General features: G+C 44.4%; 1 long non-coding RNA gene across 2 annotated transcripts in view; it reads left to right on the top strand.

Annotated features, from left to right (window-relative positions):
* The window catches only part of LOC123579179, a 257,069-nt gene that overhangs the window by 223,075 nt on the left and 7,710 nt on the right, over positions 1-26,284 (top strand). The window contains exon 5 of one of the 2 annotated variants that reach the window (XR_006702668.1): positions 1,328-1,857. The exons of the other annotated variant lie outside the window; for it this stretch is intronic. This is a non-coding gene — a long non-coding RNA (uncharacterized LOC123579179). Of the gene's footprint in view, positions 1-1,327; positions 1,858-26,284 lie in introns of those variants that run through there. 2 annotated transcript variants of the gene reach the window in all.

The raw sequence follows: 26,284 nt of genomic DNA, 5'->3' as shown, positions 1-26,284 counted from the left end.
ACAACCAGTGTGAGGTACTAGTGATAAAGACACTGAGCCAGATGTAGAGAAGCTCTCCCAATGCCAGCTTCAGGCACAGGGAGGTGTTATATGTGATGAAGAGAATGGAGTAGAAGTCAGGCAGCACTGGGTTCTGATCCCCCTTTTACCATCTGTTTCATGGCTTACTCTGTGGGATCATGGGAAGATCACATCACTTCTTTGTGCTTTTATTTCCCCATCAAAAAAGTAGGTATAAATATGCCCTTTTTGCGGAAGTATCCATGGCAGCACAATTACACAATATTGTGCAGATGAGACATCGTAAAGTGGTAAGGTTGGCTAATAATGATCTCATTCAGAATCTGATGGTCTGAGAAATTAGAACATGGACAGGGTGGTGAATTTAGGAAAGGCCTGTCTGAGGAAGTGACACTTCAACTGAGAGCAAAAGGAGACAGCAGTATGGGATAAAGCATTCATTATAAGAATTCATTGTCTTATAACGGGAGATCCTGGGGCAGTGAAGTTTGGAAGGGAAAGGGTGAATTGAAGGGTCAGAGAAAGAGCCAACGACAGTCCTGAAGCCCCTGTGTAGGTGAATACATTGGAGCAGTGGGGACATCCAAGAAATCAAGCATATCCAGGTAGCAAGATGAGGCCATGAGGAGACTCATGGAGAGGGCTCTGGGGTGCTGTTGCCTCTGGGAATCTACCACCTCCCTGGGGTCACAGCCACACATCTGGACGTGGGCCTGGAGTAGCTGTTGGTCAGTTGTTGGCCAGCAGTTAGGAAGATAAGCTGGACACAAAGCAGAGGAGATATGGACAAACTGCAAGGCTCCAGGTACCTCTGTCTGCTCAGCAGTATATGTGACTTACACGATCTTTCAATAATAATGACTGATGCTTCACTTCCTTCCTCCAAATCCTGTGCCGGTTCCCTCTTTGGCCAACTCTATCCCAGAACCATGCACTAAGGAGATTCTGGGAGATGTAGTTCCAGCTTATCCAAATTGATAGTACACTCCATTCCGATGCTAGTGCACTAGTTACTAAGATAGAGAAAATACGGAGAGGAGCAAGTTTGGGGTGGGAAATGTTAGGAGTTCTTTCATGGGCACGTTTAATTAGAGATGCCTATTTAAGATGGCCATCAATGATCCTGCTCTTCATGCCCTGTGTGATCTTCTCCCCTTGGGGTGGGCTGGATTTAGTGACTCACTTCCAACAAACAGAATTGGGCAAAGAGGATGGAATGTCACTCCTGAGATCAGGTTACAAAAAGACCCTGGCTTCTGTCTTGGGTACTCCTCCTTGTCCTCTTCCTCACTTTCTCTGAAACAAGGCAGCTGCCATGTTGTGAGTTTATGGAGAGACTCCCATGGAACAGCCATGTGAGTGAACTTGCAAGCAGAACCTCCTGCATCACACCTTCTGATGAGACTGCAGCCCCCACTGGCAGCTTGAGAACATCAGCCAGAAGCACCCAGGTAAGTGGCATCCAGATTCCTGACTCACAGAAACTTGAGATAACAAGTTTATTTTTTCAAACTGTTACATTTGGGGGTAGTTTGTTACGCAGCAATAGATAGCTATAGACACCAAAGTGGATATTTATGCTTGAAGCTTAAGGGGAAGGTCAAGGATGGATGTGTTTGTTTAGGAACCATTAGTGTTTGATGGCATTTAAAGCCACGGAACGGACTAATGTTAAGTAGAAACAGTAGTCAGAGAAGAGCAGAGGTCTGAGGAGTGAGCCTTGGGGATTCCCACCGTTCAGTGGTCAGACAAATGCGGGAGATTCAGCAAAGCAAGTGGACACCAAGTGGCTAATGTGGAAGGAGGAAAAACAGAAGGGTGTGGTATCAGGAATCAAGAGAAGGTCATGTATCAAGGAAGTGGGGGAGCTCAATGCTGCTACAGGTCAGTCAAGGTGAAGGCAGAGAAGTGCCTGTTGGCTTTGACCACGTGGATTTGGTTAGCAACCTGGACAAGGCCGTTTGAGTGGAGCAGGAGCTCACGTGGACAGGACTGAGGAAGGTGGGGGTGTTCCGTGCTTAGCTGTGTAGCATGAGGCATGCCCAAACAAATGGGGACTCCCCCTTTCGGTTCTACTATCGCTGTGTTTGCTTCCCTCTCTGGTTCTTGGCTTTGGGAGATGATGACAGAAGATGACAGGGGTTGGGCAGAATGGATGGTGGCTTTGAGGAACAGGAGCAAGTTTGGTAGCACAGCTGGGGAGCTCCAGTGGACATGTTCATTCGCTAAGATCGTTTCTTTGTTTGGTCTGAGCTAGAAATTTGAGTGAAAATCAGTCATTTGACAGACGCTTACTGTGTGCAGAGTCTGCCAGGCAGGAGTGATCTGTCATCGAGTGAAACATTACCCCGAAAGGAGCGGATTCAAGGTCCAGGGGGAGGCACATGTTTAAATAAACATTATAGGACCTTGTGATTAGTCATGTATGACAGAGGTACATCCTGTGCTGTGGGAGAGTAAGAGAAGGAGGGCCTGAGCTTGCTACAGGGGGTTGGGAGTGGGTGGGTAAAGAATGAAGGCTTTCTGGAGGAGGTGGCCCTGGGGCAGAGGCTTAGAGAGTGCCCACTGAGTTTTTAAACTTAAAGTCTGGGAAGATTATTCCAGGTCCCTTCTCTCATCTCCCCTCCAACCTACCCGCTTGCCCTCCTTTTCCAACTCATACCCCTGCCCCTCTCTCCCTCCTTCTCCTCTTCTCCTTCTCTCCCTCCTCCTTCCCTGGCCCATGATGAAAGGCTTTAGTGGCCTCCCAGTTAATGAATTATGCATGCCCTTCAGCGGGTGTGCCTGGCATCCAATTAGGGCCTTGGCCAGGTTGATAACATAGATTAAAATGTAATTCATTGAGGCTGACATTTAAGCCCCAGTGTGAGTGGCAGGAAAGAGAAGCAATGCTTCCCCAGAACCTGGTGTTTTGGGTGGGGGGTGGGGAGGCTCTCAGCTACCAGCATTTGCTTAACTAATGCTGCTTTAGAGTCCAGCCAGCCTGCGGGCTGGGCCTTCTGATGCACCTTTGTGCCGGGGAAAGGTGCAAGGCAGGCTTTGAGTCAAAATAAGCTTTTTTAAAAAAATTTTTATTTAGAAATAATTTGAGATTTACACAAGAGTTGTGATGACAGTACAGAGAGTTCCCATATACCCTTCACTGAGTTTTCCCTCATGTTAACACCTTATGTTACTATGGTACAGTGATCAAAACCAAGAAATTAACATGGGTACAATACCCATTAACTAAACTACTAATGTTTCTTCAGATTTCACCCAGTTTCCCACTAATGTCCCTTTTCAGTTCCAGGACCCAGGATTGCCGGGATCCCATATGTCAGTGCAGGCTTTGGTGACTGCGTCTCAGCATGGACAGCAGTCCCTCTCCACGTGCCAAGCCAGGGGTTCTCAAACTCTTGAGTCCAGGGAGTTTCTGGGGATTTTGTTGAAAAGGCACATTCTTCCCTAGACATTCTGATTCATTAAATCTTGCAGAGAGCCCTGACATCTATATTTTTAACAAGCACCCCAGGCAATGGAGAACTGTTGACCCTGACCAGCACTCCAAGCAAAGTTGGTTTGATTCCTGGTTCCTTTGGCAACCCAGTTGTCAACCTGCAGATTTCCCTCATCCCCCAACTGAGCCTTTGGGCCTCGCAGGGTTATCCTCACCCAGACCCTGGGGGGAGGATGACTAACACGCTGGGCAGGGCAAAATCCCAGGTAAGTCTTATGAGAGAGAAGAAGGAAGAATATTTATCTGCCAGTCATTAATATACAAGTTTTCTCGTTTAATCCACACAACAACCCCTATGAGTAGATACTACTTTCCCCATTTTATAGATGAGGAAACCAAACAATCATGATATTAAGTGTGAGGTTGCCAGATTTAACAAATAAAAAAATCGGAGGTCCAGTTAAACTTGAACCTGAGATAAGGCAATGTTGGGGTTATACTTATATTTTGAAAACACTGTAGTTCATCTGACATGCAAATTTAACTGGGCCTCCTGTATTTTATCTTGCGGCCCTGCTAATATCCTTTGGTTGCAGAGCTCACTAGTAGGCTTCGACCAGATCTGGCTTCAATGTGTGTAGCATGGGGCACCCTGTGCTTACCTGTTTAGTGCCCGTCTCACCTGTTGGACCACAAGCAACAGGAGGTGGGGACCATATGTAATTATCCGCTGCTGTATCTTCAAAGCTTGGCAGTGTGGCAGTAGGTGCCTAGTAAATATTTATTGAATAAATGAATGGCTAAATGCATGCACGAGTAGAATCTCTACTTCCTTTGTACCATCATGGTGGTTGACAGAGAGCTAAGCTGGTGAGGTGTCATGTGATCAACTTGCTGATAGAGATGTGGGAGGAGTTAGAGGGTCCAAGGTGCCATGCCCACATCTGGAACCCTAGCCCTTGCACCCTGAACAAGGACAAAGTGCCAGCTCTTCTCATCTCATCCTCTCAGGGCCTCTGCTCTCCCAACTGGGAAATGAGATTGGGTCCCTTCCAGCTCTAGGTTTCTGCCATTCTGTGATTCCTAACCCCACCCTCCCGTGGAGATAAAAAAAATATGGCCAAATAAGAGGATGTGCTGCTGACTATATTTACTTCCCAGCTCATTCTTATCTCTCCTCTTCTTCCTCTCCTCCCTCCTCCTCCATAATGATTTTCTCCGCACCCCGTGGTGCCTGGCTTTGGGTTCCTTTCCTCGAATGCTCCCTTCCGCCCTGTCAGACGAAATCAGAACCCCAGAGAGACCCAGCACAGCACAGTTCTTCACATTCAAGGGAGACATTGGGAGCGCATTGTATCTTTTAAAATAGACCCGTTGTCGTCGGAATGTATTTTTAGCTGTGGGAGAGATTGGCATGCTCTCCGTGCCACCATCTGCCAAAGGCAGTTGCTAGGCAACTGACACTGACGACAGCAAGGGGATGACTTCATGGAGGATCTGGGGACCCTGATGGCCCCATCCCTCTCCACTGTCTAACTCCTGCATGCGAACAGCCAGGCCCAAGGGAATAAGCACTCCTTGCTTTCTGGGAGAGGCCAGGGAGCTGGTTCAAGGCCTGTGGGCAAAGTACGGGAGATGCTATACAGGTAACAAGAGACAACAGGCCATCACTGCCACCCTGACTGGTGGATTTTCTATTTAGAAATTTAGATGCTATTGTGATTTAGGGCTGGGATCTGGACTCAGTGAATCCAAAGGATACATATCCTTCTTCTCAGCAGCCCCGCAGGCACTGGTTTGAGTCACAGCAGGAGCTGTTTGGAGGTCATCAGCCCAGAGCAGGATTCATGGATGAAGTAGCCAACTGGTGGCCAGAACCCCTAGGTTTTTGCTCTCTGAGTGATTTGGGGTGAGTCTCTGCCCTTCTGTGTCCCCCAGTTTTGTTATCTTCAAAGTAAGGATATTGAGCCAGATTATAATTCACGGATAGGGATAAAAAGCAGAAGAACCACAGAATAGAAAAACCCACGAGCCAGACGTCGGTTTGGAGCCCAACTTTGCCCCTTAAAGCTCATGTGTGACTTGGGTGAGATGTTGAACTTGTCAGTACAGTCTCAATCTGCGAACGACGGCAGTAATGGGCTCATTTTGTGTTGTGGGCATTCAGCAAGGCAGAGCAGGAGGACGCCTTCACTTTGGGGCCCGGTAAATGGGCAGGTAGATTCCATTTCTTCAGCAGAGCCTGTAAAGCATCTGCTGCAATTATTTCCCTTCATGCATATTAACACTTCATGCTGGGCACATTTCCAGCCTCCCTTGCAGCTAAGTTCTCAACAAGGACACGTGAAAGGAAGGGACAGCTGCAATTTCTACCTCCCTCACTTAGAAGAAATTGCTTCCCTGGATGTCCTTTCTCCTTTCCTTTCTGGAATCCAGGGCATGGATAGGCCCGTGACACCACTTTGACCCTGCGGAGCAGGACTATCTGCTTGGGGTAGGGGAGCCAGGGGAGCAACAAGATGAAAGGACCCTGGGTCGCTGTTCTAAGAAGAGGACTGAGCACGTGTGGTTTGTTTGCTTGGGGGAGGGCAAGAGCACTGGCAGGTGAGTGGGGAGGCGACAAAAGGAAGAAAAGGTAGCCAATAAAGGCCAGCCACCTCAGCAGGTGACAAGAGCTTAATTCCCTGGGGAAGCTCTGCAAAACAGAGCAGGCCAGGAGCTTCAGAGATAGCCGAGGGTGAAGGAGCTGGGCCATGTTGCCCCCCACACCCTTGATCCCTGGACCACTCTTCCAGTCTCCTCTGTGCCCATGGGCAGAGTGAACGCCCCCAGTCCGAGGGCAGCCCTTTGCCATCAGAAGCCAGGCTGGTGGGCATGGCAATGATAAGGGGATCTGAGTGGATGTGGCACAGCAAGAGAGCAGCAGCTGAAAGAGAAATAAACTTCTGTGTTCTTCAGGCCACGTAGTGAGGATTGTTTTTTTGCAGCTCGACTTTTACCCTAGCCAATTCAATTTCCAAATGCTATGCATATTAGGAAGTCTCAGTTTTATGTAATCCCTCTAAGCTCCTAGACTCCATGCGACATTCGTGGAGGTTACGTCACGGTCGGGAAAGCAAGGTTAATGCTAAGGAGCACAAGTATCTCAATGGAGCGTGCGTCACATGGCACCGCTGGGATTTGGGGAGAAAATGACGTAGGTCCTCAGAGAAGGGCAGATGAGTATAGACCAGCACAGTCACAGGAGTCTTCTTGGCGGAGGTGAACTGAAGCTGAGCACTGTCGACTGGGGTGGGGGGCACCCTGGCTGAGCCCTGGGTAGCTCTTCCGTGAGGTATGGGGCAAGCAGGTACCTGGCTCACAGCACCGCCGTGTGGTCTCCACCAGTGGACGCTGGGTTAAGCTGCACTGTGCGTTTAAGGAGTGGGCTGCTTGGTGCCTGTTAGCTGGGAGTTCTTCCTGGTGTCTGACTGCAGTCAGTCCTGCTTTACTTCAGGTTTTACTTTAACCTCTAAGCATGGGTTGGGTTTGACGATGACTGCGAGGAGTGGGTTAAAATTAGCAAGCCCATGTCACCCCCATTCTCTGTGGGAAAGGAGGTGTAGAGAAGAGTCCAGCCCTCCCCCCCCCACCCCCATGGATTGAGGACAAATAGGAAAGAATGAGGCAGTCCACCCAGGCTCCCAGAGCCCCAGTCATCCCCAAGGCTGGGAGAAAGAGCAGAGGGCAGCGTCTCTTAGGCGAGTGGACTGTACGGCCTTGATCCAAATGCAGGTAACTCAAACTCACCCTTGCCTGCTTGTTGCCAATGCCACCACCAACTCATGTCTGTGAACATGGGGCATTTCCGCCCCATTCTAGATTTTCCTGGCATTTTATTCTCTTTGAGAAAATAAGAGCAGCTTTCTTTGTTCTCTTTGGGAAATATGTGTGGAATGGGGAGAAAAGAAGGGGTGCAGCCTTTAGAACTGAGGGAAAAGGGAGGGTCTCTCTGTAGCTAGTGCCCAGGGAAGATGGGGACATAGGAGGCTCCGGGAAGCATCCTGTCTCTGGAGAGTAAGAGCCACAGGCCAGGGTACTTACGGCCAATACAAGACATAAGATGGACTAAACTGCGGGGCTTGGGCCCATCTGAATATACCAGAAGCAGGAAAGGAAAGATCGGGGACACCTGGGTGGCTCAGTGGGTTAAGCGTCTGACTTCAGCTCAGGTCATGATCTCACGGTTTGTGAGCCCCACATCGGGCTCTCTGCTGTCGGCACGGAGCCTGCTTCAGATCCTCTGTCTCCATCTCTCTCTGCCCCTCCGCCACTGGTTCTGTCTGTCTGTCTCTCTCTCTCAAAAATAAATTATTTTTTTTTAAAAAAGAAAGGAAAGATCAGTGTGGACTATAATAGAGAGGGCACTATGAACAAGAAATGTTCATGGGATGCTGACCCAGAGGATTTGGGCAAGAACAAGAAGCTGGAGTGTTTAGGGGGAGCAGTGAACACAGCAGAGGCCCCCTGCTCTGAAGGAGTAGGAATGGAGCAGGAGAGTTAAGCTAATTCCGGGGGTGAATGCAGGGTGCTGAGGGAGGGGGAAAATTGGCAAGGAACCAGGCAGGGAAGGGAAGGGAGGGGATGGTTACCCAATTCCCAGGCCAGACAGGAGGCCATTCGGTCAACACTTCATGGGCTGGGAGCATCCATATTCACGTCCCAGGAGCGTTGGGGAGTGAGTGCGGATGGAGAAGCCCAGTGAGTGGGGCATAAAGAAGAGATACGGATTGTCTCTGGTGGATTACGATGTGCCTCAAATCCCAGGAGGCCTGGAGAGGTCCTCGCAAGTCCCACACAGCATGCACATGAGGGACAGTGACAGGCGCTGGATGGCAGGGGGGCTCTCCTCCTGCCAGGTTGAGCTCATGTCTCTCCACCCTGCTCCAAGAATCCCTGCAGTGAGTGAGCTGGCCTTGCCATGTCTCAGAGCAATACCTTTACCAAGGCTGGGGGGAGGGGGTGCTCACCTGAAAGTAATAGGCGTGGAATCACTGTGCTGAGTCTAAAACTCTTCTGTCTGCTGCAGTGTCATTCTGGAGCTGGAGAATGGAATTGTCCATTCTTTCCCATACAAAGCATTTGAAGCTGTCAATAACTTGGATCTCACCTCATTTTTCATTACTATCTTCCATCAGCATCGTCGTCATCACCATCATCATCATCATCATCATGTTAATAATAAAATTAAAATTAACTAGCTTTTGTTGAGTATCTGTATGTGCCAGGAACTCTTTTAAGCATTACACATATAATAGCATTTAATCTTTGTGGCAACCCTATGGGTAGGAACTATTTTTTCTCCTCATCTCACAAGAGGCAACTGAGGCACAAAGAAAAGAACCGGCCTAAGGTCTGTACACCAGCCTGTGACAGGACGGCGGATGTATCAGACGCCAGAACGTATTGCATATGGCGCACATTCGTGCCCCCAGCCTTTCTGCAGGCTGCCCACCATGCCTGGACCGCCTCCCCACTTCTCAGCTTCTCATTCACCTGATGGACAACCATGCAAACCCTAGCCAGCAAGACCTAGCTTAAAAGTCACCTCTTCTAGAAAGTCTTCCCTACCTCCTGGGGAGCAACTTTCTTTAAGCTCCCCCCGCACACCCTGATTATGGTGTCAGTCACATCACATTGCTGGGTTTTGTTCGTGTGCTTGTTATTTCCCACAAAGGAAGAAACCACTCTTTTTTTTTTTTTTTAATTTTTGCACTTTGTAAGTAAACAATTAATTGATATATAAAGAAGCTGCATTTTTGTTCAAGTTCATGCTTTCCCTCTCCCTTCTCCACCCAGGTCTGGTGTAGAGCAAGGCTGCAATAAATATTCATTGAATGGAGATGTCTTTCTGCCCCCACTCAGCTCCTTTCCTGACCACCCTGTTCCCAACTCTTTGCTGTGTGGGAGAATCCAGACATCTTGTACAGCTGCAGCTCAGTGTGGCCCATTTTGGCTGGGATTCAAGGAGTAATTGCAGACAAATAAGTATTATTACAACCCGCATCAATCAACATCCCTCTCCTCAAATGCTCTTGCCAGGAAACGGGGGGTCTCAGTAAGAATCCTTCTTGTTTAAGCTTAAGCATCTTTCTGGTGCCCATGGAGTATGTGATACTCAGAGGGTCACCAGCACTGACCATCTGCAGCCGAGTTTGTAAAACATCCTGCCCATATTATTTGAGATTCCAGGCCCCTAGAGGCAGACATACTTGGATTCAAATCCTGTCAGTCACTGTATCTCTCTGTGAACTTCACAAGGGGCTTGCCTTCTCTGGGTTTCAGTGTTCTCACAGGTAACATGGAATCACTAATACTTCCTGGGTACATGTTGCAATGATGAAATGAGATAGCATGTTTGAAGCATCAGATTTTCTGGGCAATTAATAATTAAAAACTTTCTTTTTCTCTCACTTCTTAGTTAATAATTTCATTCTTTGTACTTTATTGGAGGTAGGGCTTTGTGTCAGCAGCTAAACGTTAAGTTCCAACCCTATCTACATTCCAGAACTTGCAGAGCCCAGAGTAACCAGTGTAGAGAAGCTGTCCTGGAGAAATAGGGGCTTGATCTGGGCATGGGAGGAAGAATCATGTTTAAAATAAAATTTATAGGGGCACCTGGGGGCTTAGTTGGTTAAGTGTATGACTCTTGATTTCGGCCCAGGTGATGATATCACAGTTTCATAGATTCGAGGCCCATATCGGGCTCTGCACTCAGCACAGAGCCTGCTTGGGATTCTCTCTCCCTCTCTCTCTGCCCCTCCCTCACTCATACTGTCTCTGTCTCTCTCAAACTAAATTAATAAACTTAAAAAAGGTTTGAAAAATAAATAAAATTTATAGATCTTTTGTGGGGTGCTAGAGTATTCTGGAGACAAGGAAAACAGGGAATTAGAAGACCCCAACCACAAAACTCCCCTCCCTTGACAACACCTTCAGAACCATCCATGATATTTCTGCAGAGGAAGTTGCCTGTATGATGAGGCCTGGAAGGTGGGTCTGGGGGCACTATGGATGTCCAGGGCAGCACTCTGAAGCTAAAGGAGAAAGAGCTTTCCCTGGGTCACTGGCTCATCTAGCAACCTGTTTTGCAAAATAAGGTTTTAAAACTTAACATTCAAGTGGCCAAGTGGCTCTGTTTGCATGGATGGTGCTTGTGTGTGGTAGAATTTGGCTTCTTTTTGCCAATCGTTCAATTCAGTTGAATAAAATGTCCTGATTACTCTTTTTGGGTCAGACATAGTGCTAAGAGTTGAGGATCCGGGGCAGGAAAGACAACTTGCCACTCTTGTGGTGCTTACTGTCTTCTAGAGTGATCTATGGGAAGGCATGAACTAGAAACATGAGTGCTGACTTCTGCCTGGGGACAAAGGGACACCTGACCTGAGATTTGAAGGATGAGTGATCGGTTATTATTATGTGTCAGGTGAGTGTTTTCAGTTCATTGGCCAAAAAAAAAGAAAGAAAACAGTGTCCTTTAGTCAAACAAACCTGGGTTCAATCCCAATTCTGTCACTTATTAGCTGTGTCACTATAGGCTAGTCACTGAATTTTTCTGAACCTCAGCTCCTTTTCTGTATAATGAGGATAGTTGTAAAAGCTCCTACTTGAAATGGGTTTTGTGAAGATTAATAGAGGCATATATGTAACTTACACAGTGCCTGCGTAATCACTCGATAACTGGTAGTGGGGATGGTGGTAGTGATTTTACCCTGAGAAACCGAGGAATGGAGGCCCAGAATCTCAAAGTTAATGTACAGTTGGTGCTTTATGACGTGTTTTCCCCTGGCCTTCTGATATTTTCTATGAAGCTCATAAATTCTCTTCCTCCTCTGCCATCAATAACTGGCTGACTCACTGCAAGTCAGTTCAGATGTTCCATTATCCGGGTGATCATCCGTGGCAGGTCTAGTAAGAGAGTTACAGAGAAAAAGCACAAGCACAGACACGGTTCATTATTAACTTGTACTTTGACCCCAAATTCCAATGAAATCATAGTGAGTTGGGCTGGACTCGTCTCATGATCAAACCCTTCATCTCCACAGGGTAACTAAAATCCAGAAGCCTCCTATTCCTCAGTTTAAGCCATGATAGGTTTCTTTCTGGGGTGACCAAGTATAATCGGGTTCCCTTATTTAGCAAATACTGTGTTGTTCAAATCATCTCACTATGAGTATAGATTTTTTCAACTTCCTCATATTTTTCTGTCAGTTAACTCATTGTTTCTCCCTTATTTGGGGGGGGTTGTCAGGTTATGCTTTATATATTTTGAAGCTTGTTAGTGGGTGCCTACAAGTTTTTGATTGCATTAAAATCTTAGTGGATTTTTTTTTTAATCATAGAGTTCCCATCCTTATCCTTATTCATGTTTTTCAACTTAAATTCCATTTTGTCTGATTTCACTATTGTGAAATACCTTCTCTATCTTTTCATTTTCAACACTTTTCTTATTTTGTTTCAGGTATATCTTTTGTAAGCTAAGTGCAATCTGGTGACTTCCAACTTTTTTTAATTGAATATATTTGACATATAATGGGTAAATGTAAGGTGTACAGTGTGTTAATTTGATACATTCATGTATTGTAATATGATTGTCATTGTAGCAATATTTAGCACCTTTATCATGTTACATAATTGTCTTTCTTTTTTAATGGTTGAGATAATTAAGTTTTAGTCTCTTAGCAAGTTTGATGATTGTAGTACAATATTATTATCTAATTCATTATATAAGGAATTAGATCTCTATGGCTTATTTATTACTCATTGCAAGTTTGTACCCTTAAACAACATCAGTCTTATCATCCAACCCCCCAATCCCCTAGGCAACCACCATTTTGCTCTATGCCTTTTATGGGTTTGACTTTTTTAGATGCCAAAATAAGTGATATCATACAGTACTTGTCTTTTTCTGTCTGACTTATCTCACTTAGCATAATGTCTCAAGGTCCATCCATGTTATTGCAAATGGCAAGATATCCTTCTTTCTCATGGCTGAATATTCCATTGTATTACATATGCAAACATGTATGTCACTAACATTTTTTAATGACCTCTGACTTTTAATAAGTGAGTTTAAGCCATTTACATCTATTGTGATTACCATTATATTTGGTTTTATTTTCGCAATCTTGTATTTACCTCACCTGCTTTCCTTTTTTCTTCTTTTACTTCCTTTTGTTTGTTAATGTTTTCTTTGTTTTCTCCTTTTTCCTTCCTCTGCTAGTATAAATTCTCTTGTTTCTTGCCTACCTTTTCATGATATTGTTTTGTGAGTTCACATTTGTTGGTGAGAGTTTTTGTTTTCTTTTTTTCTCTCTGTGCTCATCACTGTTGTGTGTGTGTGTGTGTGTGTGTGCGTGTGTGTGTGTGTGTGTGTGTGCATGTGTGTGTGTGTTGCTTCCATTCAGCTCTCTTGGCCTTTAGATTCAGGCCTTATATAATCAGTTATGTGTGTAGGTGTCTTATTCTATATGAATATTACAAACTAAGTGACTGAGCCAGCAAATCACTTAGATAAGTCCATGTTGCCAGGGTTTCTATGCCTGTCCAGCCCCATTTCAGCCAAATAGCTTAGAATGGGACATAGCCCTAGGCAGGAAGAATACCTTTCCCTAGCTCAGATATAGGTCTGAGAGCCTGGCTTTGGCCTCCCAGAGTTCATTGCCCCTCTTAGGCTTCAATAGTTGAACTTTTTGCTTATTTCAGGTCTGGGAGTACAGCAGGTCTGCAACTTCTCTTCATACCTTTATTCTCTCTCTCTCTCTCTCTCTCTCTCTCTCTCTCTATCTCCCCACAAACCTTTAAAACAGGTCCAGCTTAGGGATCTATATCCAAAGGAGTCTCAATTAAGACTGATGAGTAGAAGGAGTAAAATGACCTTCCCCAGGCTGACCTTTTGTCAGAATTGTGAAAGAAGCAGTTATTCTTTGTTACCTCCTCTTTCTTATATCTTTATTTCATCCTTCCTCTCTCAATTCCCTTCTTTCACTACTTCTATATTGACCTGGATTCTTCTTGTCTGAAAAACTCATCCCCTCATCTGGGGGCCTTGAGCTTCACCACCACTCATTCTCCCCCAAGGTATTTGTGTTGTAAAGAAGAAATGACCAATGGTGACATTTGAAGTAACAGGTGGAGATGGAAATTTGGATGATACTCTCCATGTTTTATTATAAATGCAGGGGCATGAGGTTGTATCTGGTGGGGACTACTCTTTTGTATCCTTTGAGTCCCCTTCAAAGGCACTGGGCTAAGGACTCTGACAGCTGTGGATGATGCCTCTGATAACCCTATATATTGTGACTATCTTCTTGGGAATGTTTGAATAGACAATGATTTCACAGAATGTTGGTCAGGACTGAGAGAAGAAACCAAAGTGATCTCTTCTTTCATTTGCTTCGTGTCTTCTATTGAGCAGGTCTCTAGGAGGCCAGTCCGTGTCTTCTGTGGGCAGGTTTCTAGGAGTTCAGTCCTAATGGTCAGTGAAGAAGTTGTGCCATCTCTTTCTGCCTGAGGGTGGAGGACAGCCCTCCTGCTTAACCAAACTGGACATTAGGCAGCATGTAAGAAAATTTCTACTGTCCATTCCAGGCCCCATTGATCATAGCCTCCCCAAATGTCCAGTCACTGTTAGAAAGTAGATGTTCATGTTTCTCATTCCCTACCACTGGCTGTCCTGACCTGCCAGGTGGCAAAGTTTCTGTTTCATTCTAAATGGAGCAGAGGATGTGGAAAATCTTTGGTGGCTTCTGGCAGGCAAAGGATCAAAGCAGTGTTTAGCAGCCAAAGGCACAATCAGAAAGGCCAAGATCAAAGGGGAAGGGCTTCATTTGAGAGTAAACTCTTCTGTTCCTCATTACAGTCCTTGCCAAGGCTTCTATCATTCTGTGTTGAAAGGAACAAGGATGAGGAATTTGGGCTGAGGCTGGCTGCTGAAGCCACGTGCTGACAGACAGTCCTGGAACAGCTACAATTTAATTGTAAACCTTAAAATTAAAATAAAATCCACTGACTTATAAGAGGGAAAGAGGGTCAACACTAGTGGGGTCAGAAAAACCATTTTCAAGAGCCCTTGGGTTGGCCTAAATTCTATATATAAAATGGAAGGTGAAAGTGTTTGCCATGGAAACCATCAGAAGGAAGATGAGGGAATTCAGGTCTTGGAAAGTGATTCCAGTTTTTGTTGTGGGCACTCAGTGCACCAGGGGAAATAATTGAGGCCTTGATAAATAGGAAATCTGGAGAGGCTATACCTGAGGCTCAATGCATTTTGTAAGGGGAAGGATTCCTCACTAAGGATGGGGAATCTGCTTCCCAAACTCTGTGGTGGGTAGCTTAGGATATTTTGTGTTTGTAGGGGTTTATTTTAACTTTATAGGGTAGCTCTCTCTCTTTTTTTTTTTTTACAACTATGACCAAAAAAAAAAAACTTTGAATAGGATGCCACAGGTATCTGCCTGCTGGCTTTTTTTCCTTTTCTGTCTGAGAAAGGACCCTAGCTTGGGTAGGGGTGAGGTGAGAAGCTCTTCTCCTGACTCAGGCAAACCTCTCCCCTCTTTGTGCCTCAGTTTCCCTATCATCCAATGGGGATGTGAGATGAGATGAGTGCTTCCTGGATGCACTTTTTAGAAAAGTGAACAAAACTTGGGCATGGCAGTGGGTGGATGGGGTTTAAGTGTCAAAGTACTAAAACGAGGATGTGCAGGTTAAGTTGGCATGCAAAATGCCACAGAGCTCCCCAGCTTTTGACTGCAGGGTGAGGGAAAGCTTGACTCTTGTTCCTCATCCCAAATCTGCTTCACGCAGACCATCTCCCAGATTCTTCCCAGCTCTGGAAAGCAGAGCTCTTCGACAGGCTGTGTGTCCTCAGCCTCTGGAAGTGGCTGTGGCATCACAATTGCATTTTTCCTGGAGGACAAGTTCCCCTGCACTCCTGCAGGCCCCTGCACAGGCCTTATTATGGGATGGCACCGAGCTCATTCTTTCAGAGTGAAAGGTTCCCTGTCCATCTGAAGCAAAGCTATTATTCCTTGATAGGAAAGCCTTGTCATTCTCAATGTGCTTCTCATATGCCTTTTCTCTCTTCATCAACGTGAGCAGGTATTAATCTCACTTAATTCCCTGCAGCTGGCCTCACTTTGCATGGCTGTTTGGGGATAAGGTTCTTTTGTTCCCCTCTTCTTTTTTCTTAGGCAAACAGATTTTCTTTTGAGTTCTGGTTGAATGTCACTCCAAGTTTTTGGTGGGAAGCAGCCCTCTCAGAAACAACTTCTCCTGGGGCAGAGCATTAGAGCAGCAAATAGGGAAGAAGCATTTCCTGTGGTTGTCCTGCAGTGGAGGCCAGGCTTCTGTGGTGACAGAAAGGGTTAACAGAGGTGAAGGGGGCCCATGTTCAGGTCTGGATCCATGCTTGTTTGCTGCGTGACCTTGGGAAATCCCCTTATTCTCTCTGAGCTACATTCTGACTGTCTTGCAACAGAGATTTGGATTTAATCATTGGCAATGTTTAAGACTACTTTAGAACCCTCTTTTAATGAAAGCTATAGAAAGCCAATATGAATCATGTGAAATCACTGCTTTTGTAAGTCAAAAATGTCAAGTGTATCATATGGTTTATCCCAGGGTTTCTTAACCTCAGCGCTATTGACTACGGGGGTGGATAATTGTGGAAGTCTGTTCTAAGTAGAGTGGTCAGTAGCATCCTTGGCCCCTACTCACTGGATGCCAGTAGCATTCCCCAAGTTTTAATAATAAAAAATGTCGTTAGACATTGCCAAATGTTTCCTGCAATGGGGAGGGGTACAAAATTGCTCCTGGTTGAGATCCATTTTTTTGTTTTGTTTTGTTTTGTTTTGTTTTTGTTTTGAGAGAGAGGAGGAGGAGGAGGAAGGGCAGAGAGAGAGGGGGACAGAAGATCTGAAGTGGGCTCTGTGCTGACAGCAGCGAGCCCAATGTGGGGTTCGAACTCACAAACCACGAGATCATGATCTGAGCTGAAGTCAGATGCTCAACCAACTGAGCCACCCACGTGCTCCAAGACCCACTGTTTGATCTAATAAAATAAAATAAAATTTAATAATTGAGAGGTGAGAGTGTCCTTGGAAGTCGGGGTGGGAAGGAGCATTACCTCGATGGGTTCTCTGTGGCTCCAGAGGCTGTTCTGATATACCAGTGTTTTAGAAGACACAGTTTAAAAACTGATAGACTCAAAGCCCAGAGTGTCTCTCAGCTCAAAACTTCCAGATGAATCCGGGGTCCTCTTTCCAAGTTAGAAATTTAATGTGAAAGGCAGGGGAGGTAGCTCCTGAGGGATAGCCGGCAGCATCCTTAGTGCTCCCAGCTTCCATTTTGGAAGGATGTATAACAGTATAAGCTGCTTTTTCTAGGCATCCTCATTTGGACACCTTCTCCAGGAAGCCTTCCATCATAACAATGAGAGAACATGCTCTTGACTTCTGTATCTGTTCTGAAAGGGACCTGTCCATTCTGTTCCACCAAACCAAGCCTTCTCTTCCTGCAGGCCCAACCACTGAGGCTCTTTGAGATGTTGGCATTGGGACCTAGGGCAGGTACTTGAGCATGAGGATCTCTAGAAAGGCAGGTCAGGCACTTGGTGTGCTTGCTCAGGCTTGGGGCTTGGCAGGAAACAAATCCATGGTTGTATTTGGATCCATGCTGAGTCATAGGCAGTGCCTCTAAAGCCCTTACGGCAGGACCTCTGTCCCAGCCTCCACCTCATTTTGCCAGACCAGCTGTGGGACCTTGGATGAACCTTGCTTCCTCATCTGCAAAATGCAGCCATCAAGATTTCTTTTACATGACGATTGAGAAGAGTAAATTTAGATTACCTACTTAAATACCTACACAGTGCCAGGCACGCAGCAGTCTCTTTGAAAACAATCACGAGTGTGATGATTCCTCTGAAGATTTTGGTGTTGGCAGCCCAGCCCGGGCACCTGGGTCAGGCTATCATCCCAGGAAGCCCCTAGCCCCGCTCTCATGGTGAGAGAGAGCTGGCCAGACTAGGACAGAGATTCCTGGGCTCTGGGTGCCCCCCAGGGACACATCCCTTCATGAAGACTAACCTTTTCTTCCATAATTGGAGATGAGGTTTCAATTCTTACTTGTACTCACTGGATCTCAATTTCCTGGTTTAATGAAACAACCTTATGGGGTCAAACATCTATTCTACAGGTAATTACAGAGTGTCCATGATATAGCACTATACTTTACTTGGAGCCTTCCTTCTTTGTTCTTAAGGATTATTTGCTCTTATGTTGCCTTAATTCTCTCATTCCTCAAATAAAAATAGCCATTTTTTTCTGATTATAAAAATAGTACATGCTCATAATAAATACAGTTGCAAACAATACAGAAAAGTATGAAAAAAGTAAAAAAAAATCACTCCAATTTTTGTCTCAAGATTTTCTCTCTCTTTATATCTTGTGGTGGGCCTTTTAGAGTTTCTGGAAGCACCTACACATGATTTCACATGCACACACTCAAGGAATATTCACTATTTGCTTTTATGTTTTAAGTATAATGTGTAACATGCATACAGAAAAGTGCACAGATACTTAGTGTACAGATCAAATCGTCACAAAATTTTGCTCATGCAACCATACCACCACATCAAAATACAGAGCATTTCCCAGAACCCCCAAAGTCTTGCAGTCATTACCCATGTCCCCGCTATTCTGACTTCTGTCACCATAGGTTAGCCTGACTAATTTTGAACTTTACACTATGGGAATTATGCAGTATATACTCTTTCGTGTCTGGCTTTTTAAGTTTGACATTGGGAGATTCATTCAATCCATGGCCTATAGTAGCACTTTGTTCTTTTTCTTCGCTGTAAACTATTCCACATATATTGTGGATATACCACATTTATTCATCCTACTTGTACATTTATTTTTTCTACTAATGCTGGGCTTTTGAGTTGATTCCAGTTTTTGACTATTAGCAAATAATGCTGCTATGCCTGGTAAGTTAATTGTCTAAACCCTGATGGTAAAGACACCTTGTCATCTCTAAGTACCTCTTAAGCAAAAAGGAAATGTGGAAATACCTGCCCTATGCAGGATCTTGGCTTCTCTGTGGTACATTTAGAATCTTGGAGGAGATAATCTGTCAAGGTTCTTCCATCAGGAACATGAGGGATTTAGGGATTGCATCTTTATATTCAGATGCATGCTTGACCCTTCTCTACTAGAAGGTAGATGTATTATTAGTCAGGGTTCTCCAGAAGAACAAACCCAATAGGATATATGGAGATATGGATATCTATATCTATATCTATATCTATCTATGGAGAATGATTGCAGGTCAGTGGTTGTAGAGGTGAAAAAGGCTCATGATCTGCTGTCTGCAAGCCGGAGAACCAGGAAAGCCAGTGGTGTCATTCAGTATGGGTCTGAAGGCCTGAGAGCTGGGGTGGCTAATGGCTTAAGTCCCAGTCGGAGTCCAATGGCTAGGAGGTCAGGAAAAGCTGCGTATCTCAGCTCAAGCAAAACGCAAAGTGCCCATCCTCCATTTTCTTTGTTCTATTCAGGCCCTCAACAGATTGGATGATGCCCACCCACATTGGTGAGGGCAATCTTTTTACACAGTCTACTCATTAAAATGCTAATCTCTTTCAGAAACACCCTCACAGACACTCAGAAATAATGTCTTACTAGCTATCTGGGCACCCTTTCATCCCTTCAAGTTGACATATAAAATTAACCATTGCAGCAGGCTTCCTTAGGACCTGCCCCTTCTATTTGGGTATTGACTGACATCTTCTAAGTGAAACAAAGTAACTCTTTATCTTGCCCCCCACCTAACCCTGGGTCACTTAAAGGGTCCCAGCACCATTTCTTCCCCTTGCAGAAAACCTCTGCCCCTGGCCCCCAGCCCTGGAGGTGCCTTGGCCTTTTGGCCAGAGGAATGAATAGATCATGACCCCTATCCCCCTCCTCCCCCTTGCGTGCTGGTTCTCCCCTCCCCCCTCCAAGTGCTTTGTTTCCCATTGAGGAGAGCAGGCAGTGGTCCCTGGCAGTTAGATGCTCTTGGCATGGGCCTGGGCAGAACACTTAGCAGTCCCCTGGAGACACAAGCTGGAGAAGAGCTTTTTGCACACAAGTGAGCAGGAGGGCCTTAGGCAGGCCCCTGAGGTGGGACCTGGAGAGGTGGGGGCTACTGTAGGCAAGTGAGAAACCTCCTGGGGCCCCAACTAATAGAAAATCTTCCCTTGCGAATTCATTCCCTGGGACGATTGCCACTCCCCAGGCAGGCAGAGTAAGAGTTAAAAAAACAGGCTTCCCTAATAGAGTGTTACTTTCAAATGCTGACTCTGCCATTCAGCATCCAGGACCTTGGGCAAGACAATAACTTTTTGAAACCAGTTTTGTCATATTTAAAATATCTCCCAGTGTTGTCATCAGGATGAAATGGGACAATGCATATCACCCTTTTGTTCCACGGTGCTTGCACATTGGAGGGTCAGCACCGTCAGGGAGGAAAGTGAGAACCCTCTGTGTAGAGAAGAGTGGTCAGGAGTCAGGAGCCATGGTCCTGGTGTGAGCCCTGACCCCTCTAACCCTCAGCGTCCACATCATTCTGATGAGGAGGCTGGCTTTGGTCATCTCTGAATCCCTCCTAACTGTAAATCCCTCCTAACTGTAACTTTCTTGACATCTGTGTAGCCATGAATGCTGCTTCTAAAGACAAATTTGCAACATAGGGGAATGGGTTAAACAGACTTAGAAGTCTGGGAACTAAATACTTAGTTCCCCTAAGCCTTAATTCTCTCATCTATAAAATGGAGTAGTAATACCCACTTCATACAGTTGTAGGAAGATTAAATAAAGTAACTTATGTAAAGCACTTAGCACCACAGAAGTCATGATAATAATAATGAAACAGTCAATATTACATAATAATTATATAATATTAATATAACCCATAAATAATTTAAAGTTGAACTTTAAAGCTTGACTCCCATGGCCATCATTGAGAGCAAAGGAGTGTGTTGTAATGTAACTACCCCAAAGTAAGTCCAAAAGTATAATGTTTATAATTATAATTCATAATTCATAATTATTCTTTATAATGCTGTTAGGATGTAGAGCTCTCACTCCACACAAGTGGTGGGAAAGCTTAGCCTGAACTTTTTCTGGATTCCCTAGCCCCCTCCCTAGTTCTGCAGATTGGGTCCTAATCCCTGGACCATCAGCCCACGCCATGGCATGGTTTAGGGGCAAGAGGTTTGCAGGACCACCTACTTCTCAATCATTGGTCCACAAAGGGCCCACCATCCATCATCCAGAAGACCTATGCCTTTTGTGAGTTACATTTGGGGCAGGGGACTTGGCCATTTGTGTGATGGCTTATAAGATCTTGTGCCTGGGGACATGTTACCATTCTGGCTTGGGGTCCAGGACTCATCTCCTCTCCATCCAGGAAGCATGACGCAGATCAGGTTTCTCCTTCTCTCCACTCTCCTCCACCGTTCTCTGTTCCTTCTCGGGCATGACCTTTTGGAAACAACAGTGTGGAACTGAAATGTTTGCCGGACATTGATTCTTTTTCTGCCTTGCTACATGCTTTTTATCTTATCGTAAGCAGCTAAGAGCACACTAAAGATACAACATTCTGTCTCAGGAGTTTTAGGGGTTTTTTTTAGGCAGCATCTAACATCTACATACCAACTTCTGTCTCAGTTATATATTGCTGTGCAACAAACCAACCCAGAACATAGTGGCTTTAAAAAAATAACCATTTATTCAGCTCAAGTTTCTGTGGGTCTGGGCACAGCAATTTGGTCTGGGCTTACTCAAGCAGTTCTGTTGGTTTTAGCTGGCCTCACTCATGCATCAGGTCTGCTGTCAGTCAGCTAGGAGACCCCACGATCAGCTGGAGCGATGGGGACACTGGTGCCCTGACTTCCATCATCCAGTAGGTTAGCCAGACTGGTTCACACATGGTAATTGCAGGGTTCTGAAGGGCCGAAAGAGAAGCCAAACCCATATAAGCACTTTTCAATTCTTTGCTTGTGTGATATTTGCTGTTGTTTCATTGTCCAAAGCAAGTCACATGGTGAAGCTCAGCGTCAATGTAGAAGAAGAGTCAATGCCAAGAGTGTAGATATAGGTAGGTGTGGACAAATTTGAGCCTTTCCTGCAATAGTCTTCCAGAACACCTTCCCACTCCTTACCCGCTCCTTAAAAAAAATTTTTTTTTTAACTGTTCATTTATTTTTGAGAAGCAGAGAGAGACAGAGCACGAGCAGGGGAAGGGCAGAGAGAGAGGGAAACACAGAGTGTGAAGCAGGCTCCAGGCTCTGAGCTGTCAGCACAGAGCCCGATGCGTGACCCGAACTCACAAACTCCAAGATCATGACCTGAGCCGAAGTCAGACGCTTAACTGACTGAGCCACCCAGGCGCCCCATGCCCTCTTTCTGGTAAGTGTTGAAACACTATTTCTTCCTTGACACAGCCCCACAATCATCTGGGGTTAGGTATCACAGTTTTAAGGTCAAAGAGGAAGGATAATGTATGAACTACCCTCAAAGCTGTGGAGAGGACTAGGCTAGGAGCAGGGAGCTCCCTGATGAGGAGCCCTGAAGCCACTGGTCAACAGCTCTAGGTGCAAGGGTGAAAAATAAGTGGGTGTCTGCCGTGTTGCCTCGGATTAATCATCTTCCTTCTTTGCACACCATCTCGGTCCAAAATGCAGTTGGGGCAATTACCACATTCTGTCTTCTGTTAGAGTTACCTACATTCACACAGTAACTCCCTCTAAGGTGAAACTTATGCCTTATTTTCCTCCTGCCCTTGTGCCCTCCTGCCCACAGATCCTTGCACATATTAGTTTCTCAGCAAAGTTCACAGGAGGTCCCAACACTCTCCAAGGATGTGTGGAGGGATAATATTTTGAAGTGTCACATTCTCCTGCATTCCTTGTACCTATTTGGCCCTTTCCCCATTCAGTTGGTGAGGCCATTCTGCATTCTTCTCCTCAAGGAAGAATGGCATGGCATAAGGCAGCCCAAATGGGAATCAGTTCTGAACTTCTGAGGTTCAAAACCTTAGCCTTCAGTAGCTGGAGAAGGTGTGTGCTCATGAACATTATTAAGTTTGAAATTTCTGGGTCAGCATATGCTGGGAATTTGTTTGTGCCTCGACATCCTCCTCCGGTCCAAATCCACTGCAATGACAGACAACACAGAAAGGGAACCTTCGGAAGGTGGAGCTCTGCTCAAACTCCAGACCAGAAAAGGAGCAGAGACAAAGAGCAGTGAGCCAGGAGGGAGCTGCCGGCTTGGATCTGAAAACAGCAATAGTGGCAGGTGACTCCACTCTACAGGGTGGTGACGGGCACGCAGTATAGAAATTCAGTTCACTTGGAGAAAAATAGAGTCTCATTTATTGTGCTGCCAAGTTTGGAGAGTGGGATTCACACACACACACACACACACACACACACACACACACCTACATGCAGACGGTATAGTACACCTGGACACTTACTGATTCTTTCCTAGTAGAAATCAGAGACCTCACCTGCACTGGTGAATGGGCTTGTGCTGTTGACAGAGAGCTGAGCCATTCCAGGAAGTGCCCGGTGTGTTTTCAGGGCTGTGGCCTGAGCTCAGGGTTTAGCCACAGGATGTGAGGATGAAAAACTGACTAAATCCAGGGGTTGGCTTTTAGAGCACGCCCAGGGCGGAGGGCAGATGTGGAAGTCAGCAAAGTATCCTGTCTAGCTGGGGTACCAGCATACAAGCTATAATAACAGTGACCCAGGCTTGACAGTGAGTGAATCTAGAAATGGCCTTGACTTCTGACCCTCAGCAAAATCCTTAGAAATGAGACCTCGCTGATTTATCTTTCAGCCAGTTGTTGAAATATAATTTACCTAGAGACAAAGCGTCAGTGTTCAGCTTCATACATCTTTATGTAGGGTGACACCCATGTGATCACCAGATTAAGACACAAAACATTTGCATAACCCTCCAAAGTTCCCGTGCCCCTTTCTGCGCAATTCTCCCCAATGGCATGACCACTATTCTGACTTCTGTTACCAGAGGTTAGTTTTGCCTGTTGGTGTCTGACGTCTTTCAATCAAAAGAATGTTTCTGAGATTCACTCATATTGTACATTTCAGGAGTTTTGTTTATTTTATGGCTGAGTGGTAGTATTCGGTTGTATCCATTCTCACAGTTTATCCATTCTCTTGTCGATGAACATTGGTCTCTAGTTTGGGGCTATTATGAATAAAGCTTCTGTAAACATTCTTGCACAAGTCTTTTTGTGGACACATACATTTATTTCTCTTTGGAGTATAAGTGCTCAGTCACAGGGTTGGTGAATGTTTACCTTATTAGAAACTGATGTACAGTTTTACAAAGTGGTTTTTACCATTTTAACCTTTCTCTCCTAGCAATGGACTCTGCATCCTTGCCAATACATGATATAGTTACTTTTTTTAATTTTATTTTTTATTGTTATCCCTTTTGGTGATGTATAATGGTACTCACTGTGTTTTTAATCACATTACCTTGATGGCTAATGATATGGAATACCCGTTCATGCGCTTATTAACTATTTGGCTAGGTTCTTTTGTACAATGCTTGCTCAAGTCTTTTGCCCAATTTTTAAAATTGAAGTATAATTAACATAGAACATTATACTAGTTTTAGGTGTACAATATAGTGATTCAGTTTGTACACAGTGTGAAACGATCATCGCAGTAAGTTGAGATACCATCCGTCACCGCCCATAGTTATAAAATTTTTTTTTCTTGTGATGAGAACTTTTCAGATTTACTCTGTTAGCATCTTTCAAATATGCAGTACATATGGTTAACTATAGTCACCATGATGTACATTAAATTCTTAGGACTTATTTATCTGATAACTGGAAGTTTGTATCTTTTGATCTTCTTCATCCATTTTGCCCAGCCCTCCCCCACTGTTTTTGCCCATTTTTAATTAGGTTATTTGTGGGAAATCTGACATATTCCAGGTATGATTCCTTTGTCAAGTATATGTATTGTGAATGTTTTCACTCAATCTGTGTCTCATCTTTTCACATTCTTTTTTTTTTTTTTTTTAATTTTTTTTTCAACGTTTATTTATTTTTGGGACAGAGAGAGACAGAGCATGAACGGGGGAGGGGCAGAGAGAGAGGGAGACACAGAATCAGAAACAGGCTCCAGGCTCCGAGCCATCAGCCCAGAGCCCGACGCGGGGCTCGAACTCACGGACCGCGAGATCGTGACCTGGCTGAAGTCGGACGCCTAACCGACTGCGCCACCCAGGCGCCCCTCTTTTCACATTCTTAATGATGTCTCTTGATGAGCAGAAGTTTTAAATTTTAATAAAATACAATTTATAAATGTTTTTCTTTTCTGATTAATGCCTTTTGTTTCTCTCAGAAACCTTTGCCTATTCTAATATTATAAAAATGTTCTCCTGTGTTTTCACATTTAGGTTTTGGTATGTCTAAATTAATTTCAGTATATGATGAGGTAAGGGTCAAGTTACTTTTATAGTAAGTCTTGATGCCTGGTAGTGTAAGTCCTCCAAAATTTTTTAAGGTTTTACATTTTAGAATCAGTTTTTCAATTTATTTTTGAAAAAAAGAAAGGCCTGCTGGAGTTTTTATTTGGGTTGAATTCATTCTATAGATCAATTTGGTTGAAATGACATCTTAATAATACTGAGTCCTTGAATCCATGAACATGGTTTATCTTCCCCATTTATTTATTCATTTATTCCTCTTAGCATTGTTTTGTAGTTTTGAGTCAGAGGTCTTTCAAATCTTCCATTAAATGTATCACTAAGCATTTGATGTTGTTTATGATACCATTATAATTTCATTTTCTAATTTTTTTAAGTAGAAAAAATAGATTTTTCATATTGAAAATAAACATGTTCTCTCAAATTTAATAACAAATGGATTGTTCTATAGCTATGGTAGCAAGTAGCCACCAGAATTGGTTTTAAACTTGTTCAATTGATCAATGACAACTTGCTTCAGTGAACATTCTACTGAAAATCACAAATCATCATTATTTGCTTGCTTTTGAAAATCAGCCATCAGGGACACACTCACTTCAGTAAACACACTTCTGAGGGGCAACCAGTCAACAATAGTCTCACCTGAGTAAGGATGCTTCCAAAGATGATGTCAGTCCACTTACGGTATCTGAAAGTCCTCCAATCCCTGAACTCCAGTGTCTAATTTACTTTGTTATGTGAAGGCGTGTTGCTTAATTTACAAGTGTTTGAAATTTTCTAATTATCTTTTGTTATCAACTTTGGCATTGTGCATATATCAGAGAATATACTTATTTTAATTTAATTTTAATTACTTTAATACCTTGCAATTTATTAAAACTTGATTTAGGGCCCAGAATATGGTTCCTGTTAGTAAATGTTATATGTGCCCCTGAAAAGAAAGTGTAATCTGCAGTTGTTAGTCTAGCATATATCAGTTAGATCAAATTGATTATTAATACATTGCTCAAGTCTCTCTCTTAACTGAAATTTTCCTGCTTATTCTACTAATTGTATGGAGAGAGCTGTATTAAAATTTCTAACTATGATTGTAATATTTTCCATTTCTTCGTATACTTTAATTTTTTTCTTCATTTCTTTTGGCTCATTGTTAGGTGCATCACAATTAGGATTATTTTATTTTGGGGCACCTGGGTGATTCAGTTGGTTGAGCATCCAACTTCAGCTCAGGTGATGATCTCATGGTTTGTGAGTTTGAGCTCCGCGTTGGGCTATA

This window comes from Leopardus geoffroyi, chromosome E2 (genome assembly GCF_018350155.1).
Source record: "Leopardus geoffroyi isolate Oge1 chromosome E2, O.geoffroyi_Oge1_pat1.0, whole genome shotgun sequence".
In the NCBI taxonomy this organism is placed as follows: Eukaryota; Metazoa; Chordata; class Mammalia; order Carnivora; family Felidae; genus Leopardus; species Leopardus geoffroyi.
The sequence above is the reverse complement of the archived record's forward strand: the minus strand, read 5'-3'. Positions and strand labels throughout refer to the sequence as shown.